Source organism: Portunus trituberculatus, chromosome 8 (genome assembly GCF_017591435.1).
Source record: "Portunus trituberculatus isolate SZX2019 chromosome 8, ASM1759143v1, whole genome shotgun sequence".
Lineage (NCBI taxonomy): Eukaryota > Metazoa > Arthropoda > Malacostraca > Decapoda > Portunidae > Portunus > Portunus trituberculatus.
This window is the reverse complement of record NC_059262.1, coordinates 2,055,001-2,060,000: the sequence shown is the minus strand read 5'-3', so window position 1 is coordinate 2,060,000 and position 5,000 is coordinate 2,055,001. Positions and strand designations below refer to the sequence as shown.

General features: G+C 45.3%; 1 protein-coding gene across 2 annotated transcripts in view; it reads right to left on the bottom strand.

Moving 5' to 3' along the window:
• Window positions 1-5,000, bottom strand: part of LOC123500757 (single-minded homolog 1-like) — a 52,360-nt gene that overhangs the window by 28,715 nt on the left and 18,645 nt on the right. The gene's annotated exons all lie outside the window — the stretch shown is intronic.

Below are 5,000 nucleotides of genomic sequence, written 5' to 3'. Positions count from 1 at the left end.
AGAAGAAGAAGAAGAAGGAAGATGGGGAAGGAAGGAGGAGGAGGAGGAGGAAGTGTTGGAGGAATAGGAAGAAAAGGAAGAGGAGGAGGAGGAAGATAATTTAAATCACTAGTAAAAAGAAAGAAAAAAATCACACACACACACACACACACACACACACACACACACACACACACACACACACACACACACACACACACACAGGTCATTGCTAAGGTTAATTTTCGCGTGCTGTGACCCGCGCGGCCCTCGTTATGCGCGCGCACACACACGTTATGCACACACACACACACACACACACACACACACACACACACACACACACACACACACACACTAACCATTAATTAAGAAATGGAAAAGAGAAAAGAGAGAGAGAGAGAGAGAGAGAGAGAGAGAGAGAGAGAGAGAGAAAGAGATTACGGCTTATGTATAAGAAGAATGACTTACAAAAAGAAAAAGAAAATGCTGCTACTACTACTACTACTACTACTACTACTACTACTACTACTACTACTACTACTACTACTACTACTACTACTACTACTACTACTACTACTATCATCATCATTATTAGTTATTTCTGGCCTTGTTTTTCGTACCCAAGTAGTGTGTGTGTGTGTGTGTGTGTGTGTGTGTGTGTGTGTGTGTGTGTGTGTGTGTGTGTGTGTGTGTGTGTGTGTGTGTGTGTGTGATTCCTGTGGTATAAATTGATTGTTCATAGGTATTGTTCTCTCTCTCTCTCTCTCTCTCTCTCTCTCTCTCTCTCTCTCTCTCTCTCTCTCTCTCTCTCTCTCTCTCTCTCTCTCTCTCTCTCTCTCTCTCTCTCCTTAACACGTTTGATTTCATTCCGTTTCCTTCCTTCTTCGTTTCTCTCTCTCCCTTTCTCTTCCTCTCTCTTTCTCTCTTTTCATCTTTTCTCCCTTTCATTTCCTTCTGCTTCCTTTCTCTCTTCCTCGTCTTTCTCTCCTATTCCTTCCTCTTCCTCTTTCACTTTCCCTTTCATCTGTTCTCCTTCACACCTTTTATTGATTTATTTTATCTAAACTAATTTACAAAGGGTTAATTAAAGGAACATGGTATTTAACCCTTTCAGTACCATGACGCGTTTATATATATTCATTCTGGTGACTATTTGGTGATTTTATACAGCTTCAGAAACTCATGTGGGGGATTAGAAGAGTGAGGACTGTGGCCATTAATCTTCTGACCTCCATAGACCCTTGCTGACGTCAGTAAAATGGTCTAATGGTACACAAGTCTCAAGGTAAAAATGTGTCCCAGTACTGAAGGGGTTAAAATAGTGAAAACTGTGGCTATTAATCTTGTGACCCCCATAGACCCTTGCTGACGTCAGTAAAATGGTCTAATGGTACACAAATTTCATGGTAAAAATGTGTCCCAGTACTGAAGGGTTAAAATAAAATAGTGAAAACCCTTGCTGACGTCAGTAAAATGGTCTAACCTCCTGACCTCCATAGACCCTTCCTAATGTCAATAAAATAATCTAATCTCACTCAAAAATCAAAGTAAAATATGTCTTGGTATTAAAAGGGTTAAATAGACTGCATTTAACCCTTTTAGTACTGGGACACATTTTTACTTGAGTTTTAAGTATGATTAGACCATTTTATTTGCATCAGGAAGGGTCTATGGAGGTCAGGAGGTTAATGGGTAAAGTCTTCACTATTTTAACCCCCACATGAGTTTCTGAAGCTGTAGAAAATCACCAAATAGTCAGCAGAATGAGTATGGAAACGCGTCCTGGTGCTGAAGGGGTTAAATCTAAATAGAGAGATATATACTTAAAAAAACTTATCCTGTAGCTATCTTCTCTCTCTCTCTCTCTCTCTCTCTCTCTCTCTCTCTCTCTCTCTCTCTCTCTCTCTCTCTCTCTCTCTCTCTCTCTCTCTCTCTCTCTCTCTCTCTCTCTCTCTCTCTCTCTCTCTCTCTCTCTCTCTCTCTCTCTCTCTCTCTCTCTCTCTCTCCTCTTCCTTCATATCACGCCTCCAGCTCTCCCCTTAACAAGCTTTCACGATCGTTACACGCGCCACTAACGATTACTCTCTCTCTCTCTCTCTCTCTCTCTCTCTCTCTCTCTCTCTCTCTCTCTCTCTCTCTCTCAGTAGTATTCTTTTCGCCTCACTTTATTTCACCTCATGCCTTTCCTCCCTCCTCCTCCTCCTCCTCCTCCTCCTCCTCCTCCTCCTCCTCCTCCTCAACCTCCACTTCTCTCCCTTCATCCATCTCCATCTGGCATCTCTCCTTCCTCTCTCTCCCTCTCCCTCTCCCTTCTTCTCTCCCTCTCCCTCCCTCTCTCTCTCTCTTTCTCTCCCTCTCTCTCTCTCTCTCCCTCTCCCTCTCCCTTGACCAAACACCTGACTGCCTCTCCAAAACCGTACCTGCCCCGCCCGTCTCTCTCTCTCTCTCTCTCTCTCTCTCTCTCTCTCTCTCTCTCTCTCTCTCTCTCTCTCTCTCTCTCTAAAATAACGAAAATAGAGAAGAAAAATGAGAAAAATGATCTAAAACCAATGAGAGAGAGAGAGAGAGAGAGAGAGAGAGAGGTGACAGGAAGTGGAAGGCTAGGTTAGGTTAGGTTAGGTTAGAGACAGGCAGGCTGAGGATAGCTAGAATAGGCTTAGAAAGATTTGAATAGGCTGATACAAGATATACGAAATTTTTATAGGCTGGGGAAGCTCGGGGAATGATTGGGGAAGGTTGAGGAAGGCTGGGGAAGGCTGGGGAAGGCTGAGGGTTAGAGAATGCTGGGGAATGCTGGGAAGGCTGGAAAATAGTGGAAGCAGGCTGGGGAAGGCTGAGGAAGGTCGGGGAATGCTGGAGTAGGTTGGGGAGATGTTGGGGCAGGCTGTGGAATGTTTCAGGAAGATTGGGGAAGGGTGGAGGAGGGTGGGGAATGGTTGGGGTAAGCTGGGGCAGGCTGGGAAGGATGGGGAATGCTGGGGCAGGTCTCGGGGCAGCAAAAATTCATTACCAAACAATGTGAGGTATTCCCTGTGTTGACACCGCCCAGACCACAGCCTGCACCCCACCCCCCCTCACCCCTCACCCCAACTCACCCCTTCCCCTTCCCTCCCCACCTCTTCATTCCTCACAACGCACGCCTCCTCCAACTCTTCCTTCACTCCCCACCACCTCACCCCTCACCCCTCGTCCCAGGTACCCCTCTCACCCCTCCATGCCCTCACCCCTTTCATCTCTTCACCCCATTACTCTCTTTCCTTCACCCCCTTCTTCTTCCCTTCACCCCTTCAACCAATGCTCTCTCTCCTCTTCACCCCTTCACTTCCTCTTCTCTTCGTTCCTTCCCTTCACCCCGTCACCCCATCACCCAGTTGCTCACACTTCCTTCATTCCTTCACTTCTTTCCTTCATTCCTTCACCCCTTCACATCTTCCCTTCACCCCTTCAGTTCCTCCTCCCATCACCCCTTCATCAACACACCCAGCCCGTTCACTCGCCAAGCACCCCAGAAACACCCCTTACTACTCCAATACACCCCCTACACACACACACACACACACACACACACACACACACACACACACACACACACACACACACACACACACACACACGCCCGGTAGGTCAGTGGTTAGAGCGGTGGCTTCACAAGTCAGAGGACCGGGGTTGGATTCCCCGGGCGGGTGGAGATATTTGGGTGTGTCTCCTTTGACGTGTAGGTGGTGTTGAGTGTTCACCTAGCAGTGAGTAGGTACGGGATGTAAATGGAGGAGTTGTGACCTTGTTGTCCCGGTGTGTGGTGTGTGCCTGGTCTCAGGCCTACCCCAAGATCGGAAATAATGAGCTCTGAGCTCGCTCCGTAGGGGAACGTCTGGCTGTCTCGTCAGAGACTGCACCAGATCAAACACTGAAACACACACACACACTTCTTATTTTACCTTCCCTAACCTAACCTAACCTAACCATCCTTACTAACTTTATAGGAGAGAGAGAGAGAGAGAGAGAGAGAGAGAGAGAGAGAGAGAGAGAGAGAGTTTACCTGGTCATTAGTGAATCCTGTGGGACTCATTTGAACACCTGTATCAACCATTCTCTCTCTCTCTCTCTCTCTCTCTCTCTCTCTCTCTCTCTCTCTCTCTCTCTCTCTCTCTCTCTCTCTCTCTCTCTCTCTCTCTCTCTCTTGTTTGTTTTCATGCATTAAAAACCGTAATGATTTTCCTTCCTCCTCCTCCTCCTCCTCCTCCTCCTCCTCCTCCTCCTCCTCCTCCTCCTCCTCATCCTCCTCCTCGTATTATTTTCATCTTCAACATCATCATCTTCTTCTTCTTCTTCTTCTTCTTCTTCTTCTTCTTCTTCTTCTTCTTCTTCTTCTTCTTGATATTGTTGTTATTGCCGTATTTTACATTATTTTATGGAGAGAGAGAGAGAGAGAGAGAGAGAGAGAGAGAGAGAGAGAGAGAGAGAGAGAGAGAGCAGTTAGGTCCTCTCTCAAACACTTCACTAAAGGGGAGATGAGGAGAGAGATGAGGGGAAAGCCGTCTCCTCCTCCTCCTCCTCCTCCACTGGATAGACAAAAGAAAGAGGGGAGAGAAGAGAGGGGAGAGGGGTGAGGGGAGAGGGGAGACCAGGAATAATGGGTTGTCTTTTCATTATACATAGTTAAATAATACTAGTGATTATATAATGTTAATAATAATAATAATAATAATAATAATAATAATAATAATAATGATATTTTTGTAATGATACTTATATTATTAAAACAACAATAACTACTACTACTACTACTACTACTACTACTACTACTACTACTACTACTACTACTACTACTACTATCTGCAAAATATGGTGACAAGAAAATAGAAAAAAATTATCATGTAATCTTAATTTTTCACCATCACCATCACCATCACCATCAACATCACTATCACCATCACCATCACTATCACTATCACCATCACTATCACCATCACTATCACCATCACTATCACCATCACTATCACCATCACTATCACTAT